Below are 20,825 nucleotides of genomic sequence, written 5' to 3'. Positions count from 1 at the left end.
GCTTTTGTGAGGATGCAATTGAATTACGCCTCAGAAACCTTCACCATGGCAGGCACATAGTAAGTAAGCACTCAACACATGGGAGTCATTATTATTAAGATTGCAAAAATGTTGATGCTGTGTAAAATGCAACTTTGAGAAAAAGAATTCTTACTTAAATAAATTGCTGATTTTCATAAAGACTCTTTGTGAACAGAATAAAAACATCCTTAATTTAACAATTTTTTTTAAGCTAAGTAGGCATTAAGTGAAAACATTTTAGGTAAAATGGCTCTAAGCAAACTCATTCTAATGACAACATGCATTGAATGAGCTGGTCATTCAGCACACTTCTTTTATTATTTTTTATTTATTTATTTTTTTAAGATTTTATTGGGGAAGAGGAACAGGACTTTTTTGGGGAACAGTGTGTACTTCCAGGACTTTTTTTCCAAGTCAAGTTGTTGTCCTTTCAGTCTTAGTTGTGGAGGGAGCAGCCCAGCTCCAAGTCCAGTTCCGGTTTCTAGTTGCAGAGGGCGCAGCCCACCATCCCTTGCGGGAGTCGAGGAGTTGAAACAGCAACCTTGTGGTTGAGAGCCCACTGACCCATATGGGAATCGAACTGGCAGCCTTCGGAGTTAGGAGCATGGAGCTCTAACCACCTGAGCCACCGGGCCGGCCCCCAGCACACTTCTTTTAGATGAGTGGATATTAGGTATGTCACTCTTTTATCAACAAGACCTACCATAAGAACTGCATAGGTCTGACTCCTGCCCACCCTTCCTGGGACATGGGTCTCCTAAGTGGAGTGGGAGGAAGAGGAGGCAAGTGAGACACCCACCACCCACGGGGCCCACAATTTAAGGAAGCACTGACTCTCAGGCCCCTGCAGGTGCAGGGTTGGCACCTGAGAGGCAGTGCCTCCTTAAATTTTGTGCCTTGCTTGGCTTACCCTAGTCTCAGCCCTGGTGCCTACAGCCAGGAGTAGGCAAAGAGACCAGTGGGAGGTGGAAGCATGGACACCACATGTACCTTCGCATTTATCTAAAAATGAGAAATTTAACTTCTTCCATAGGACATGGTTTATCTTTCCAAATGAATACAAAGTCCTATCGTGATGGGTTGATTTGTATCGACCCTCTCCCAACCCCTCAAATGCCAGAGTCCAAATCTCCAGGAGCTCAGGATATGACCTGATTTGGAGATCAGGTGTTTACAGAGGTAAGTGAGTTAAAATACGGTCACTGGATGGGCCCTAATGCCAACACGACTGGTGTCCTTATAGGAAAAGGGAAATCTGGACACAGAGACGTGCACAGAGGAAAGATGATGTGAAGCTACCAGGAGAAAATGGCTAAGTACAAGCAAGGAGAGGGGCCTGGCGGAGATCCTCCCTCACAGCCTCAGAAGGAGCTGCGGGGAGCAGGGCATGCACCCCAAAATATACCTCTTTGGGACAGTGGGTGGCTATTTTTAAGACAGACTCTGGAAAAACCTGTGATCTTCCCCCTTACCTGCCTAAAGGAATTCAGACAGGGAAAAGGAAAAACAAAAGAAAAAACATGCAAGGGAGCAAACATTTGATACACACATTCGTGCTGGGCTACCCAGGAATGAACTAAGAGTGGCATAATATGAACGAAGGGTGGCAGACAGAGGAACCTGCAAAGTCTGATTGTGAGACTCCCACTGTGTCCCATGGTTTCTGGGTGGCCCAGCAAGAATGTGTGTACCAAATGTTTGCTCCTTCCCATCTACCTGTGAATTGCCTACCTTCCCTTTGAAATCCAAACCACTACACCCCTTTCTCCTTAGCTCAAGATGGCATGAGCCTCAAATGCCTGATCTGTCCTCAGATCCCATATTCTTATGGAGTCCCTGGGTATACATATGTAATAAATTTGGTTCTTTTCTCTTGTTAATCTGTTTCATGTCAATCTGATTATTACGTCAGCCAGGAGAACTAACAGGGAAAAAAGGAGAAATTGACCCTCTCCCACAGACCTTCTCAGCCAGCACCTTGATCTTCCTCAGACGTCTAGACTCTAGAACTATGAGAGAATAATTGTCTGTGGTTTAACCACCCCTCTGTCTGTGGTGCTTTGTTACTGCAGCCCTGGCAAACGAAGACACCTTTATTGAGCAACTCACTGCACTATTTTAACAGATGAGGAAAAAAGACCCTGATAGGGGCACAGCCCCAGGAACCACATCCAATTTAACTGCACTATTTCTTATTAGTGCAACTCTGTAAAAGGGACATCCCAGGCACCATGTATTGTTGCCCCATCTACTAATCACTCCTGGCTTAACTGTGCCAGAGGAGAGACTCTTGCAAGTTCTGTGGCCTAATGGAGCATTATATGGGCCCCACCATGACCTCTTCCAACCCCTGGAATGCTTTTCTGAGGGGAGCCTGACAGTCCTGAGAAGTGAAGGGGCATGTCCTGGGGATAAAGTGCTGAAATCCTCCACCCTTATTTTTTATGTGTAGTTAATAGATGCAGGGACTCAGTCCCTGTGTGTGCCTCTTGACATGAGGTCTCAATTGAATTCAGGTAAAACAACTATAAAATAACTACAAACCAAATTTAGTAATATGACAGAGAAATAGAATTGTCGTAAAAGCCCAGGTCAATAGACATTGCATTGCCTTTGGCTCTCTGGAGCTTCTGGAAGGAGTAGAAGAGAGTAGAAGCAGTGAGAGGAGGAATTATGCTGGCTATAATACTTAGAAAACAGTGATTTTAAAAATCTACATGTTGGGGGTGGGAACAGGCAGTGCTGGGCGAGGCACATCTTACTTGAGAGGGAGAATCAATGGAACCAACATAACCTTCCAGAGTACACCAAGGCATCCTCCAAACGATCTAAGAAAAGGTCTTTGGAGGTTTGGGAGCACAAATATTCACATAAAAAAAAAAAAAAAAAGAAAGAAAAGAAAAAACAAAAACAACCAACCAAAACTCCTTAACTAGGAGGGGTAGGATTATCTGGGGGTTTCGTTTTACCTTTAATTGCCCTTGGCTCCGCCATACTTTTTCTCTGTGAGTCATTTGTCTTGTTTTTGGTCAACACGGCTTTTCTCGGGTCTTCAAAGATCTTGGAACGACCTAAGAGAGAATGTAAATATGTTAAAACTTTTTTTTTCCCCAAATATTAATACCAAAGATCAACTAACTGGATATTTAGTGACAAAACCTATTTCTTAAACGTTATTTTAAAAAAATCCTAAAAAGGGAATGAAGTTAAAATCCTTCCCTTAAAAAAAGGAGGAGGGGATGGTGGTGGTGGCGGCAACATTCCTTCAAGGGAAGCTCAGCATTATGAAGCAAAAATTAGGAATGAAATAAAGGCCAACTCTGGATTGGTGCAGTGAAGCACACGTATACTTTTGCAAAGAAAATATTTTGAAAATGTTTTCCTTTCCTTACAGCCCCCAGCTTCAGTAATAATGGTTTTCCCAGATCATTCTTTTAGCACTTCTCTCTGCTAAAAAAAAAAAAAAAAAAAAAAAAAGTAATGGGGGTTTATTAAACATCCCGAGAACTGTTATTAAAGAATCATTTTAGTCCCAGGAAAGAAACAATCCTTTCAATTTGTAGATACTAGGAGGACCCATATTTTTTAAAAGATTAAAACATTACCAGCCTAAAAAAAAGAAAGAAAATAAATCTCAGAACAGGTCTATTGGCACAGCCCTAAAATCCAATCTCTGGTTTTGGAGATACGGGAATTTCCGTGTGTACGCAACTTTCCAAGTAAAATATCCAATCCCAAAATATTACACTTAACAAAATCCTCACAACATGACAAATTGCAAATGGCAACTATTTCAGCTGAAAATATTTTCAAATTAGAAAATGTCAAGTATTGCATCAAAATCAATATTTGCAATGGGTAATATTACAGTATTTATAAATGGATCCACAGGCCAACTGACCCTCCCACTCCACTCAGGAGGCCCCCGGCCAACTCTACCTTAAGGCTTTAGGCCTGTGCATAGAGATATTTAATCCAAACTGCCCACTGTCAGAGCAAAGTGTTTATCGTGATATGGGAAATACAAATTCTTGGAACCAAAAATTAGGACACAAAACTATATATATAGCATGATTCCAGTACTGTTTAAGAAAAAAAAAAGGACGGATGAGAGATAAGAGGGAATATTGGAGGAGGAGGATGACCCAAAGGAAACGCATGAAACTGCGAACAGAAGTAGTCTGTAGGTTTCCAATGTGAATTATGGGAGAGCCTTATTTTCTTCTTTGTAGTTTTGGGTACTTGGTTCTTTAAATTTTAAGAACCAAGAATATTCATCTCGATAACCAGAAAAAAACTAACTAATAGGCTAATAGGCAAGACATGGAAACAAGCTAAGTGTCCATCAACAGATGAAGGAATAAAGAAAATGTACACACACACACACACACACACACACAGAGAGAGAGAGAGGAATATTATTTAGCCATAAAAAAAGAACGAAATCTTGCTATTTGTGAAAACATGGAGGGACCATGAGGGAATTACGCTAAGTGAGATAAGTCAGACAGAGAAAAACAAATACCGTGTGATCTCATTTATACGTGGTATCTAAAAAAAATAAAATAAAGGGAAAAAAAACACAGATTTGGAGAACAGATTCGTGGTTGCCAGAGGTGGGAATGGGGAGTGAGAGAAATGGGTGAAGAGGATCAAAAGGTACAAATTTCCAGTTGTAAATTAAATAAGTCCTGGGGATGTAATGTTCAGCATGGTGACTACAATTAATAATACAGTGCTGCATATTTGAAAGTAAATCTTACAAGTTCTCATCACAAGAAAAAAAATTCTGTAACTACATGTGGTGATGGATGTTAACTAAACTTATTGTGATCACTTAGCTATATACACAGATATCGAATCATTACATTGTACACCTGAAACTAATATACAGTAGTCTCCCCTTATCCATGGTTTCCCTTTCTGAGGTTTCAGTTATCCATAGTCAACCTAAGTCCGAAAATATTCAATGGAAAATGCCAGAAATAAACAATTCATAAATTTTAAATTGCTCGCTGTTCTGAGTGGTGTGATGAAATCTTGCGCCATCCCGCTCTGTCCCTCCGGGACGTGAATCATCCCTTCCTCCAGCTGTGCACGCCCCGCCCATTAGGCACTTAGTAGCCATCTTGGTTCAGATAGGTTATCAGAGACAGCGAGAGAGAGGGGGAGAGAGAGAGAAGGACCACATGCACATAACTTTTGTTACAGTATGTTGTTATCATTGTTCTATTTTATTATTATTGTTATTAATCTCTTACTGTGCCTAATTTATAAATTAAACTTTATCATAGGTATGTCTATACAGGAAACCACAATATGTGTAGGGTTTGGTACTATTCGAGGTTTCAGACATTCACTGGCATTACCCCAGTGGATAAGGGGGACTATTTTAATGTTATATGTCAATTATGCCTCAATAAAAAAATGAAAAAGACTAAGTAATAATCATAGTATAGTCCTACACGTATTTTCCAGACAGCAACCTGAGTTGTACCATCCACAGGCAAGCTTGCCTATGGATGGTACCATTGCTCGTGAAGCAATGCTGGCCTCCCATATTCAGTGACAGGTGTACGAGAGGAAAGGGGAAGGTAATGGCAAATTAGGTCACATTCTGCATACCTGCACAGATCTTGAGTCAATGAAGGTGTTTCCAAGTTTCCTTTTATCTAAATCCCAAAGCCAATATTGATTATTACTTAGTTAAATGCTTTTCATGGACAAGTGGCTAAAATAGTATTGAGTTTCCAATTGCAGCAAAGCAAGTAAGAGTGTTGAAAACATGGGCTAAGATTTCCCACCTTATGTCATCTTGAAGTATATTTTTGTACCAAAACCTCAACTGTGACAAATGAATAATTTGATATATGATTGCATTGTTGGATCTGATTTAAAGACACGACTAAACCCAGAAAAGCTTCTATTAAATATATACAACAGGTATTTTTAAATTCGCATTATAGCATTATTAATATTTCATTTATCCAGAGAACACTTACCTGACATTGTAAATTATCTGTAACACAGCTGAGAAGCCAGCAAGGATCCAAAAAGATGCTACAAAGTCCAGGGAGAGAAGCTCTGCCAGAGAAAGGCAGTTTACCAGCCACATGAGGTAACAGCTGGCCCCATCAAAGCAAAAAAGTCAGAAAGTTATGCAAACCAGAGTCAAGAACTCATAAAATACGGCCACTTGACAACTTTGGTATGAGAACAAACTGCTCAGTCCAGCCCAACCGCCCCTGGTCCTGCACATGGCAGAGGTCAAAAAACCAAGTGACCCGTAATGTGGCCCCCAGCCCTGCCACAGTGGAGGGCTACCAACCACATCCCCTGGGATTCAATGAGGCTCCCTATTGTGCATAGCGAGAAGTGGAGTCATCAGAAAGTTCCCGCTGGAAATGGTTAAAGCCAAACACATCTGAGCACCTGAAGGTCAAGCTTAATTTGCCAAAGGAACTGTGGGAGCAGCAGGACCCATAGGCTTGGAGACCTGATGTGTGCTGGCCCCCCAGCAGCCAGCAGAGTGACTCCAGCTTCAGTTCACTCCTCTGCAAGCTGTGAATGAGAGAGGTGGGAGAGGTGGCATGGGTGACAGGGGTGGCGTGGATGAGAGAGAGGTGGTACAAGTCCAGGGAGACGGTGTTTGTGACAGTGCCAACTGTACAAATGCAAGACATTGTGACGTTCAGGGACATGTGACCCTCTTGTTCCCCAAACACGCTGGACAAGGAGATGCCCCCTACACACAGATTTTCCTGGCCACCTTGTGACAGCAACAGTGAGTATTTCACAAGTGAGGTCAACTACTGGGAAGATGGAAAACCAGATGTGCAGAAGAGCTGCCTCCATGATCAGAAACAGACCAGGCCTCAGGTGAACGGCCGTAGCCTATGGGGAGAAGGCTCCTTCCCACCAGGAATGGACAGAAGGGACGCCAAGGAGAGGGGGCAGCAGGGGCCCCCACGATCATAGTGAACACAGCCACAGAGGAGCCAGTTCGTTCATTTATAGACCCCCATAGGCTACAAAGGCAGCAGACACATCTGGTTACCCCCTTCCCCTTAGAGGGAATCCCAATTTTGTTCAAGTGTGTAGCCTGCCCCACCAGCATGCCCCAGGGAAAGCTGACCTGACCCCAACTTCAGGGGTAAATCTTATCAGTGGGCATCCCTTCCTCTTGCCACTGATTGATTTAGGGATGAGCAGGTGATAGAATTCTGGCCACCTCAACACTCGGGGAAATAAGCTTGAAGACTTCTGGGAAAAGTCTCTTGGCTGACAAAAAAAACGTTCGTATGATATTGCCATCTCTGTGTGACATTTGGAACTGCGATAGCCACCTCAGGTCCATGAAAGCATGTAGGCTGAGGATGAAATCAATATGCTGTGGATGTCTGGGAATAAATAAAGGAAATCCTCTACTAGGGTGGGGGAGGAGAAGAACTAACCAACCCTGAGGCACAAAACATCCTATGCACGACAGTACCGCCATTCCAAAGAGTCCCTTTCAGCGCTTTTACCATCTGTGTCTGTACTCAGACAGACATGCTGAATATGCTCTTCAGTTCTCATTGTAAAATAAAATGATCTGCTGGAAATTAGTTCAGCCCATAAATCTTCCCACTTATAACACTGTATTTAAAACTTAGGAAATAACAGCTATTATCATGATAAGTGACCTATTTCAATCTATACATGTATTGAGTGTCCAGTACTCAAGGTGACATTGGACTTGCCCTCCATAAACAAAGGGCTTGTTGGGGGCATTATACTTTTAGTTAAATAATTGATTGGAGGCAGAATGTGGTGAGGATCATAAGAGAGATGCAAAGGTGGCAGCAAGTCCATCTAGCACCAGGGCCTGGCAATGCCCTTTCAGAAGAGTTAGTACATGAGGGGCACTTTGTATTCAATAGGTGGCACTGGGAAGGAGAGCATGCAAGGTAGAGGAGACATGAGCAAAGATATAAAGGTAAAAGAGTGCACTTGGAGAGACATGCGGTAGGGAGAGTGTCTCATCTCTATGCCCCAGACGGTACAGAGTGTGAGCTCAAAAATGTTAAATGACTTGTCCTATAATTAAGAAGAGATTCCACTAGTATTTGTCTTCTTTCATGATCTAAACCCAAACTGCCCATCAAATCCATCTATCCATCCATCCATCCATCCATCCATCCATCATCCATCCATCATCCATCCATCATCCATCCATCTAGCCATCATCCATCCATCATCTATCCATCCATCATCCATCCATCCATCCACCCATCCATCCAACACGCAACTGACTGAGTCTCCTCCACATGCCAATTACAAAGCTAAGCACTAACTAGGGATGGGCTTTGCCCACGAGCTCAGTGTCTAGTATGAGAGACGAAGTTGTAAAGAAACAATCACAAATACCAACCCCACACTGCTCTATTTGACTCCCAGCTGCAGAATAATTCCCATAAGGGAGTTATGCAGGCAGCATAAAATTGAGGACAGCATTTGAACTATTTGGGACATTGAAGAAAAAAATGAAACAGCCAAGAACACAAGGAGGAGCAGTAAGAGAATGAGGAGAAAGCTAGAAAAGATCCAAATCCTAGAAGCCAAGCAAGGACATTCAGTAAGACAGGAGTGGTCCACAGAATCCTATCTACAGAGAGAGGCATGTACATGAGAAGTTCATTCAATGCCCACCACACACAATGAGAACAGGCTCTGGATCTGGCAAGTCACAACCTGTTGTTGGCCTCCAACAGCATCGCAGCAGAATGGTCGGAGTAAGCCTGCTTCCAAATGGTTCAGCAGTACTTGGTTAGGAAGATATGTGAAGGTCAATGTAGGCTATTCATGAAAGGCGCGGAGCCACAAAGACAGGAGACGGGAGAGTGGTTCAAGGAAAAAGCACCAGTGCATTCAGCCAGCCAACATTTGTTATGTGTGTACTGTTTCAGAAACTGCTAGCAGGTAGGGATGCAACAGGGCACTTCCTGCCCTCAAGACGTTTACAATCCAATTAGGAGGTTTATGTGATTTGTTCAGCTTGTTTAAGGATAAGAAAAGCAGGAATGTATACAGGCAGGACAGGGCGATCCGGTGGAGGAGCAGACCTAGAAATTCTAGAGAGGACCCACAAGCAGTCCAGTCTGGAAGAGACAGAGGCAAAGCAAGGCACAAGAGCACCCTGGCAGGGCCAGCAGTGGTGCGGCAGGTGGCTGGGGCCTGCTGCCGCAGAAGGAGGGGTACTGCCCAGTGTTTAATAACAGGCTGTCCACAGGAAAGCTGACGGGGAAGCGGTTGGCAGTTTCTGTGGAGCAACTACTCTCATCGAGACGGATGTCAAAGGACCAACAGGAGCGCCTGAATGCAGAGCTGGACGGAGACGCTCAGGACCGCTTAGCACACCTGTGCTCTGGAAGCCGAACGACCTGGACAGAAAGGGGTGAGGGCAGGGGTCTGAGAAGACCCCACACACAGCTGCTCTCCTAGCAGCTGAGTCCCTGTGACAAGTCATTTCTGGGAAAGGCAGAAACAAAAAACTATGGGAGGCTCGGATGCCCTTAAACCACTTCCACACAAGCGCTTCTGCGTCCTGAACCCGGTCAGTGGCCCAAAACGTGAGCTGTTCGTTGTTATCTTCCTTCAGCCTGACACTGCCGGTGTACACACCTTTGTGCGTTGCCCCTTGTAACTCACTGTACTGCCTTAGCTGCTGTCACTTAGAAAACTCGGTGAGGCAATTCTTGGGATCTTATAGAATTTCCCAAAGGGTCTCGTTTTGCTCTAGGTCATCGAGAAACGTTGCATAAATAAACAACAGAAGTTCTGCTGGAAGAAAATGTCAAGAGTCTCCATAAATCATGTCTGAGCCACGCAATGGCCATGATTGCCTCTTGTCAGTTTTGTTTTGTTTCGTTGTTTGCTTTCCTTTCATTTTCTTTCTTGGTGTCAATCTTTTTGCCTTCACAACACTAAATCAACCTCCGTCGACAATGTTTCTTCCCCTTCTTTTTTGTCTAGAGAGCAAAATGAACAGACATTAACGCGCCTATGCACACCGACTTTCAAAGCCTACGATGCGGACGGAGGAGGAAACAGTCGGGCTCTCTCCTCGCAGCCTTGCCATCTGCAGGTGGAAGCACTCAGGCTCATCTCAGAGTGGAAGGAGCGGCTGCCACCAGAACAGAACACACAGCCGCAAACAGCCCCATGGCCCCCCAGCCTGGGGGCCCATGATTTGCCTAGAGGTCCCCAGTAAAAATGAGACATTTGACGGAGAACAGGCTACATTTGAAAGGCGGGTGACATCAAGAACGGGAAAACAACTATAAATACTACTTCTCTCCCGTTTTACACTGAGCCTTCTGTTAAAGGAAACACATTTACCAGAGGTTTTTTTCTTCCCCCCCTAAGTTCAACTGGAAAAACATAAATATTTAGTCATTTCATAACAGCACACAACTGACAAGCAGGCCATGGTTTAAAGGAACATTATGTATTTCTAAGAAAGTTTATCAAATAAAATATACCTTTGAGAACAAAATCCCAAATTTTTAGAAGCAAATTTGACCTTCACAGTCAACTTTGTCTTGATATAATCACAAGGTCAAATCTTAAAGACAGCAAATGCATCGATAACCATATTTGCAAACAAGGAGGCCTGTTTCATATTTTTAAATTTACAACACTGGGCAGAAAAAAATTAAAACATTATTGATAGATAATTACTTTTGTACTTGTAAATAAAAATAACTGAATGCCAGTTTAGTTAATCGCTAATGTATTAACATTTCAATATTATAAATAAGAAACAAAATTTCTGAGTGACAAGATCATCTATAACGTAACAAAAGTGACAACAACTTACATTAACAGAGTGGCCACTTGTAAGGGGCCCAGTGATTACAGATCATCATTCCTTCTTTCAACATCACTCTGATGCTTGTAGGAGGCAGATGTCTTTATTTTAAATATAGTTTGGAGAAGCCGATAGGGAGAGTTAGAAGCTTTCCTGGGGTGCGGGGTAGGGTTTGGGAATCAACTGCCATAAAGACAGAAAGAAAGAAAAACACTTGAGCCTCTCTAACAATGTAGGTAAGTCTCTACCTTATTTGCCATTATTGCTCTGTTGTTAAAAAGAAATTGTCAAATATGTACAGAACATCAACAGGGGACGGTTTCCTTGTGTTCTTTAAGGACGAGGAAACTTGAACTCATGAAAGTAGTTCCCTGCCCACTGGCTTTGCTAAAACTGTTGGCATCTGGTGATGGATATTTCACAACCAGGGCACTGAAACCAGCTTTTCCATTTCCGCTGACTCTTGCCTGGTTTCAGGGACCTGCATAAAGAGTGCCTCATTTGTATTGGACATGATTGGGAAGTAAAGACTTTTAAATCCTCCTCTTATTTTAAATAAAAATTATGAGCCTCGCCACAAATGCCTTTTGCTGATACCTACGACATGAGGTTTATGACATGCCTCTGGCCATACAGCCATGCATCCCGTCCATCCAGCATTTTCCACAAACTCCATCATCAGTAAGTATTAACTGACCACCCCCTGCAAAGAGTTGTGGCCGGGGTGACGTTGGATGAAAAAGTTCCCAGGTATGTCGCTCACTCCCAAAGAGCCTACACGTCTTGCAAGAGAGTAAGCATGTGTGGCCCGAGGTTTCATGATCTAGAATAAAGGACAACGTAGAAGCTACAATAAGAAACACTGGGATAGCTCAGGAGAGAGAAGAAGGGAGCTTCTGCTTTGAGTGGTAGGATTTAAACAAGACCATGAAAAATAGGAAGAATTTATATAGACATCGGAAAGGAGGGCAATCCAAAGAGAGAGAGAAGCAACCCAGCAGGCAGATGTGAGATGGAAGCAGAAGACATGGCTATGAAGAGGCAAAAGGCAGCCACCTATGTGTGTGAGGACGAAGTGAGATGCAATGGCAAAGCCTTCTGTCAACAGCGTCACCATGTCTTTATCAACTTTGCCATCTCCAGAGGTAGTCAAGGAGGGCTTTTCATAACAGGACAATGGCCTCGAACAGAGGGTGTGGAAGGAAGCTGGGCCAGTCTCTCAGGCAAATGTTCCAAAAAAGCAAAGAAGTGGGAGTGCCCAAGGTCAGGGGAGACAGTAAGCACATTAGCTGAATCACGAAGGCTGTGTGGACCACAGGCGGCCCGACCGAGACCATCAGGGCAGCGGAAAGCACGGGCTGTGAAGTCTGACCTTCACTCTGAAGTAGCCACTGAGTTTTGAGCATCTGAGGGATGACATGTCCCACAGAGGCTTTTGAGAAGACTGACAAGGCAGCTGGCTGCCAGGAGGGAAAGGCCAGTACAAAGGCTGCTGCCATGGTCCAGCCAGGGGAACACAGGTGGGCAGCCAAGGAAAGCAGGAGACAGGGCAGAGGTGGGAGGAAATGCCAGAACCTGGGGGCCAACTGGACACAGAAGGTGAAGTGGAGAGAGAAGGAGAGAAGGATGTCAAACGGGGAAAGTGGGGTCTTGATGAAGACGGCACGTTCTGTTCCAGCCTCAAGAGTGAGACATCTCAGGGGCTCCAGAGCCATGTCCAGTCAGGGATTGTGACTGGGACCTCTGCCTGGAGGCTATACTTAGAAGGACAATAATGGAGTTTCCAGAGGCAGTGGGGGGAGGGGATGAGTGAAGATGGGAACTGTCAGAGAGAAGGTAGGGAAATGAAAAAGCAAAGAAGTGGGAGTGCCCAAGGTCTTCTTTGCCAAGTGGGCAGCACCCGACCATCTCTGGTCCCCACACACCTGCCTGTTGAACCAGCAGTCTGTGAAGGGATGCTTTCCTCTCTTGAAATTTGGGTTTTCAATTTGCAGCACTCACAAGGCACATTATAAGGTTTACTCAACACTTTTTTTCTCTCGCTGGAAAGGAGCTGGTGAATACCTGAACCTTTCCTTGCTGGCCGAACCCTCTGAAATCTGACCAGGTTTGGCAATCTCAAGACCAGGTCTATAAACCAATGCGTCATGAGCCAGTTAACCCACCAAGGCTTCCGCTATTTCTCTGGGCGGTTACTAAGGACTTTGCTCAGCAGTCCACCCACAGAGCCTTTGGTGGACTCAGACTCATCATTGGCCCGTTTCTCGACATAGCACAGAAGGTGGTTATTACTCTCCTCATTTTTCTGACGAGGAAACCGACGCTTCGGAAGATCACAGATCTGTAAGTGGACGCATGGGGATTTGAACTTGAGATTCAGCCCAGCCTCCATTTAGTCCATGAACCACGCTGTCCCGAGGGGAGAAAAAGTCACACACTGGTTCAGTAGCAGAGAAGACAAACAGGAGGCAAGCTTCCCTAACCTTTCTGTGCCATTTCCACTGAGGGAGGCCCTCTCCCGAGATCCATGATCCTCTTTCAGTTAAAACCCATTAAGAGTTACAGGAAATGGTTTACAGAGAAGTTACAAGTTTTGGGGGATTACTTGTGAATTTTAAATACTTTGCCCACTGGAGTCACATTAGTAATTACCTATTAGAGGTCATTTAAAGGTGAGAGCCTCCAGTGAATGTGAATTACGCACCCTGAGTAGTAAAACCAGGGCATGAAATGACAGTCCACTCCTGTGGCCTGAGTTTGTCCATTAGCTGGTTTTGCAGGATGGGTTCCCAGGGCCGTGGAACCTGAATTGGATGGAGACAAGTATGCAGGGCATTCAAAGGGTATGTTCTTGGGATAAACACCCATGGATGTGGGGGGAAGAGGCAGCCCTGGAAAGGGGGAAAGGGGAACTGTGAGGCAGCCCTAGTAAAGGCCTAAGGTCACCCCATGGGGCTCTGCAGATGGGCTGGCCCTTCAGAGCTGGGAGTCAGGGACAAGGGGCCAGGTCTTTACCCCCTGCTGTGTGGTTAACACCATGTCAACTTGACTAGGCTCCGGTGCTCAGCTCTTTGTTCAAACACTAGTCTAGGTGTTGCTGTGATAGTATTTTATACATGCTCTTAACATCTACAATCAGTTAACTTTCAGTAAAGCAGATTACCCTCCCTAATGTGGGTGGGTCTCACCCAATCAGTTGAAGGATTTAAGGGGGGGAACCCTGAGATTCTGGGGGGAAGAAAAATTCTCCCTCCAGACCATAACATAGAAATTCTGTCTGAGTGTCCAGACTGCCAGTCTGCCCTACAAACTTCAGAATCAAGACTGGATCATCTCTTGCCTGAGTTTCTAGCCTGCTGGGCCAAGCTACATTTTGGACTTGCCAGCCCCCACAATTGTGTGGACCAATTTTTTAAAATAAGTTTCATTAAAATAGATATAGATTAGAGATACAGATATAGGTAGAGCTAGAGCTACAGATAGAGATCGAGATCGAGATCGAAATCAAGATTGAGATTGAGATTGAGATTGAGATCGAGATATATATATATATATATATCTCGATATATATACATATCCATCCTACTGGGTCTCCTTCTCTGGAGAAACTGGCTGGTACCCCTGTCATGATGTGATTAGCCAATGGTAGCCCCAAGAAGGGGGCACGACCTTGGGCAGACGGTCACCACCAGCTAGCACTCCCCAAAGAAAGCTGACCGCTGAGACATCTTCTAGCCATACTCCCCATGTCTAAAGAAATAAGTCCTCCCTTTCTGAAGGGACCTGGGCAGCACATCCCAGAGTCCATGCCTAACAGGCAAAATGAAGAGACACAGAGTAAATGACCAGAACCAAGTAAAACCCAGAATAATAAAATCACAGGATTTAGAGTTGGGAAAGAACTTAGACATCATGAATAAGTGTGAAATAATTCAGCAAAAATGGACAGCGCGAGACGTTCAAGGTATGCTGGGGTAAACCTCAGCAGACCAGGGTCATCAGGACTCCCCACCAGACAGCAGGAGATCCACATCTTCCCACACAGCCTCAGCCGAGATGGGAGCCTGGCCCTTCCCCACACAGGAGGAAGAGGAGGCTCTCTAAAATCCAGAGTCAGAGAGGGGCGGGGGCTCATTTGCAGAGTTTGCTTGATTTCTGTGTGGTGTAACTACTCCCCCCATTTCCATCTACCAACCAGAGGAGCTGGGAGAAGTGCACAAAGCTCCCACAGCTCTCGTGTTCGACACTGGAAGGGAGGCTGAGAAGCAGATCAGGGCAATCACAGACCTGGTGTTTTTTTAGAGGGACTCTTTGTTGTCAGACACTGGGCAGCGCCTCCCACAACCCCAAGGGGACAGAGAAGAGAGACTTAGGTGGTGAAACTGGACGAGGGCACACAGACACACACACTAAAGTCACAGGGTGTGACAGAACCTTCAGAAGAAGCATTTTGGGAGTCTCACAGGCTCCCCCAGGATTCTAAGCTGCCGAGGCACAGGACTGGAGCCACCTGAGAGCAGGTAAATAGAAAGGGCCATGGTGGGAGCATACTGAGCTGCCATCAATGGCCTGGGCATCCTCTTAGTGCCATGGGATCCATGGAAGTGGCCAGACTTCTGGGGGTGAATCAACCCTGAGAGAAAGAGGCTGGAGGCATACCAGGGGTGAAGAAATGAGGGGGAGGGTGTCATAAGCAGACAAACACCAGGGCATCGCCATGCCACAGAGCGCTGTAGTGGGATGTGTCTATGAGAGCCCTCAGGAGTCCTCCAACATGCCCCATAAAAGGCAGCCAGAGCTTGGACCTCAGCTTCACAAATCACAACACACTGCAAGTAAGCCCCTTATTACCCTCTCCTTTCCTGCTCCAGCCCTGCAGGACCGGGTGCAAAAGTCAGTGGGGGGAAGGGGAACGGAAGAGCAAGGCTGTGAGACAGGGAGCCAGCCACGGAGCCAGAGGGCTTTCCGATCCTGAGACAGGCTCAAAATGCAAAGGATCTTTAAACGGACTGAAAAAACAGACTTATATTTATTAGACTTATCTGGACTTCTCAATACTTGAAAATTAGGCTGTCAATAAAAATCTGGGAGTGACAGGGAAAGTCTGGCACGTGACAAGACTGGGAACAGAGGTGGGGAACAACCTGAGACTTGAGCAGTGATTGGGGAAATAAAGTTGCGTCATGCACTGCCCCCCACTGAGTCAGCCCAGTCACATAACAGTCTGGTGGATGGCCATGTTGGGACAGCCTGTAACCACACCAGGTAGGTGTCAGGACCCATCAGGCCATGTGTTAACAACAGCCCACCTGGTCTCTGCAAGAGATGGGGAAACAGGACAAGGCAAATCAGTGAGCAGTGAGGAGTGGGGTCCAACATCAGGGCCGGGGCCAGGAAGTCTACAAGAGTGAGCAGTGCCAGGTGGACAGACAACAAGAGACAGAATGGTCTAGAGAGGGTCAGTGATCCAGGTTGGTGACAACCCATGCTCCAACCCCAGCCCCACCCCATCCATCTTTGGCTCACCTGGGACTGCAAAGGTAATTAGTGAAAACACCTCACTGGGAGAGTGGCTGGGCACCAAGGCAGTTTTGACAATGTCAGGATCAGAAGTGCTTGCCTGTAGGCCAGTGGCTGGAAGAAATGTCCTGCTCTATAGAGACAGCTTTACAGCTTTAAGTTCAAGCTGGGTTCCCACCTTCTCTCAGGGGAGGGTGGGTGAGAAAGAAAATGTCCCCTGGAGGACAGGGCTCAGGACAGCTCCAGTGTAGTGTCACAGGGTCTCCACCTGCTCCACGGGAGGCAGCCCTCCAGAGGGCAAAGAAGGGGTTCAGAGGGGATGCTGGAGTGACCCCACTCTCTGTGGCTGTCTGTCTCATGCCAGGAAGGCAGGACCTCTTCGATCATATCAACCACCTCTGCTGGATGAAGGGCAGGTAAAAGCTCATTTTATAGGACCCAGAAATGCAATAATAAGAAATCTTATGAAGGGTGAAATCATAGCACCAGCTAAAGGTAGAATTAAACAACTAATGGACATTTTTGGCTGAAATATGCCAAGAGGTTTTTGTTTATTTTGTTTCTTTGTTTACGTTTCAATGTTTTTGGTCAATAACTAACACTGAGAGTCTTCTATAGGTGAGCCAAAGAAATGTCAATTTGATACTTCGAGCAGTTTCTAAACTCTGATATAACTCAAAGAAAACTAAAGGCAGACCTGGGATTCCAACCTGTCCATGTATCTAACCTCACTTGGAAATCCTTGGCTCCAGATCCCTACATTATCACTATTAATATTTTCCCCATCTAATTATTACAATCGGGTTTTCAGGGGAACAAGCCCCAACCAGAACCATCACCTCTACCCCCGGGACATAGGGTTCATCAGCTTTGATTGTTAGGATTGACAGATGTCATATGATTCACAGAATCACTGGATTCCAGGATTGGTCAGCAGGACCCCCACTCCCCCCACCACCACCAATTCAGATGACAGAGCCCACAACACAACAGCCCTATTAGGCTGGAATTCAATTATGTTTAAATAACACCAGTGATGGAAATCCAAACTGAAGGCTCAGTTGTGAAGGTACCATAGTCCCAAAATATCTACAAAGATTTGCAAAGCCTAAAGGAAATCAAGGAAAACCCCTTTGGGGACAAAGACAATGTACAAGCTAACTTGTGAAGCAATCCAATACCATATTATTGTAATACACGTGCTCAATAGAAAAAAATCAGAAAGACAGGTGACAGAATTATAGACAGACAGACAGGTGGATGGACGATAGTTAAGTCGACATTTATTTTGAGTTTTCACTGCCAAAGGCGAATCAGGATAGATAGAGTGGGGTTGAGAATCGGAACTAAAAGTTGTTCCCACACAAGAGGACCTTTCCCCACTTTACTTCTTAGATTACTTGACCCCTGTGTTCTCACTCCTCTCCTCTGACGCGCTCCTATGAGCATCTTACTCCCAGCACAGATCTGCATACTTCTGTGTCCAAGCATTTTCATTCACCACCTCAAGTGGAGGGGACGCCTGTTTCCTCCTACAGTAATAACAGACGCAACTTCAAAATAACTTCATAGACATAAAAACTCAAAATGCGCAGAAGTCAAAGCTTAACGAGCACTTTTGAGAGAGGAAGTTATTTTATGAAGAGAGTTTGAACTTGCAAAGACTTTGAAGGTCCTCGGACCCATTTCCATTGTCTCCCAAACAGCTTTTCATTCTGTTATTTGCACTTGTTGGCATACACCTCCTACCTCTTGATTTAATTTCAGTTTTTAACTTTTGACACTGTCATTACAAATAGATGAACTTTTTAAAAATAAACCAAACAGCTGTACAAATATCATTCAAAAATCAAATGATTGTAATGAGTATTGACTTTAATTGGGGGGAGGGGGTGACGAGGACTGGAAAAGCAGCAACTGATGTATTTACAGTAATTTAAGTCCACCCTCATCATGAAAAATACTCTACGTTTTGTAAATAGTGCCACAGAGCCACCGTGCTGTGGAAGTAACGCTTAATAACACACGAACATGGGGGCTTGGGGAGACTTTTCTTCTTCGTTCTTGCGAGCCTTTTGAAGAATATCTTTGAACACCTCACAGTGATTTGATGCTTAATGTTTCACTCCTTTAAGCAGCTGGAAGTTTCCTGAACAAAACACACGAGCCTTTCATTCCCAGAACTCTAAAGTCTGCTGAAAGCCCTCAAAAAATTATGATTCCAGTTGGAATGAATTTCCTCCTGAGAAGTGAAAAATAAACCACATCAAAAACGTTACTGAAGAGCTTTCTGCTTCTACTGAGGACGGGTTAACCTAGCCATGGTCGGAGTGGGGGCACAACTGGACCACTGAGACAGGTGAGCACAGACATATTTCAGGCAGGGGCATGGGCCAGGCGACACTGAAAAGTTCTGTCCAGCCTATGGCCCTGTGAAGATACACTGATGTCAAGTGGAGCCAGTTCAGAAACGTTCAACTTTTAATTCGTGTCATTACCTTCTACAGAACTTTTCTTTAAGAGGATATCTCTGCCATATGAAGAGATCAGAAACATGTCCAGATCAAATCCTTTTTCAACAAAAATGCGTATAGCGAAATGCATTTTCCAGCAATGGGCCTTACTGAAACATTTTTCAGTGTTTTCAGACAAACTGTTATTAAAACAGATAAAAATCGGAGCCATCCTCTGAGGTTTCTGGTGCTAGGACTGCAGGGGGCGCTCCATCTATTTGGGGCGGGAGGCCTGCCATTTGAAAGCTCTAGTTTTCTTACTGGTTCTACTGAATTAATCAGCTACTTTGCAGCAAAATCACAAACCCAGCAAGTTCCTCCAGACATCAACCAGTCCAGAAATCCTGACCCTGTTCTCAGATCGAGAAAGGTCCCTGAAGAGGTTTTCAATCACCCTGGGAGAAATAAGGGAGAAAGTGGAAGAACACTAATTGTATTCATAAAAATAATTAAAGAAGCTGAAGGCATTTTTCTTTCTTTTGAGATTATACCCTTCATATTTTTAGTGGAAGGCTGGGGTGTTAAAATGTCCTTTAGTTACTGAAACGCTGAAAAATTACAGAATACGGTTTTGTTTTCTTTGTTTTTTTCATTTTTAATGTCCTCACTTGACAAAACAGATGGCAATCCTGATTCCCTCCCCTTTTTTACTTTACTAGTCCCAGGACTTAATAGCAAGTCTCTACTCTAAAATGTCTGCAAAACTATGAGAATTCAATTAAATACCTGAAAACATTTATTATAAAATAAATAGGAGGAAATGCAAAATATTATATATATAGTATCATTACAATCAGGAAAGATAATACACAAATGTGATATGAAATGCAAAATAAAAATAGTTGCATAAGGATGGTATAATTTGAACAATGTAATTTTTTTAACTGTTTCTTTTTAATTATTCCTATAAAAGTATCTTTTAAATGAAATGTCTTTTAAATTATATTAAAATTAAATCAATGAGAAGATCAAAAGACAAAAATAAATAAAAATTCCCTATCAAAGTGTACACATTTCTCTTCTATAGCCCTTAGAGTTTGTCTTTCTAAAACTATTCAAATAAATGTTAGCTCTTTCATCACATTTATAATTCATAAATGAGTGTTATTTATTGTATCCTATCTAAGTACTAATCCAATCCACGTGTCTGTCTGTGTTGGGTCCTGAAGAACAGTCCATGCCATATTCAGACCCCTCTCTGATCGAGTCAGCCTGAATAGGAGCGAGTTTAAAATCTTCATGCAACTTCTATTAGCCTCACGCCACTGCAAGAGTCACAATCCATTTGTTCTCTTATTGGGAGTTTGACATGTTAACTAGAGAGTGTATTTATCATAGAGCATCATCCCTCTTTTCTTTCCCAGCTCTACCTGATGATTCTGCCTCGGTTCCCTATAAAACAAGCTTTCCATTGTGCAAGTAGTTGGTTAACAATATTGTACTGGACACTTAAAACCTTGATAAGAGGGCATATCTCATGTTAAGTGTTCTTATGACAACATGGCGGCAGCAGCCACCATCATCATGAATCGCCATCATCATCATCTTTAGTGCTTAATAGACACAATCATTTTCATCTGTCCTCCCTTCTAATTTCCTCTTTCCCATAGTAGAAGGTTTACGCTCTTGCTAAATTCTCAGTTTTTCCTACCAGATAAATGGCATGATTTTTATTTTCTTCCTTCCCACTTCTGTCCACTTTTTAAACTATGGGAAAACTATCTATACTATCCCAATGCTTTCAACACCAATAATATATTCAATTATGTAAAGAAAATCATCTTTGAATTAAACAGTACCCATTGTTACCCAATGAGTTAAAGAAAAAAAAAAAAAGATTTCGCTTATTGAATACCCTTTCTTTCCCTGGACTTAAGTAGAAGTACAAAAAATATTCTTTCTGAAAAGCAACCCTAAGT

General features: G+C 43.9%; 1 protein-coding gene across 2 annotated transcripts in view; it reads right to left on the bottom strand.

Moving 5' to 3' along the window:
* Positions 1 to 20,825, bottom strand: part of ERG (ETS transcription factor ERG) — a 253,703-nt gene that overhangs the window by 180,705 nt on the left and 52,173 nt on the right. For both annotated transcript variants that reach the window (XM_088794626.1, XM_074325300.2), the window contains exon 2: positions 2,991 to 3,092. The gene's annotated coding sequence lies outside the window, so the exon portion shown is untranslated. The remainder of the gene's footprint in view (positions 1 to 2,990; positions 3,093 to 20,825) is intronic.

The sequence above is a fragment of the Rhinolophus sinicus genome, chromosome 17 (genome assembly GCF_057876585.1).
Source record: "Rhinolophus sinicus isolate RSI-liver-muscle chromosome 17, RSI-T2T, whole genome shotgun sequence".
In the NCBI taxonomy this organism is placed as follows: domain Eukaryota; kingdom Metazoa; phylum Chordata; class Mammalia; order Chiroptera; family Rhinolophidae; genus Rhinolophus; species Rhinolophus sinicus.
The sequence above is the reverse complement of the archived record's forward strand: the minus strand, read 5'-3'. Positions and strand labels throughout refer to the sequence as shown.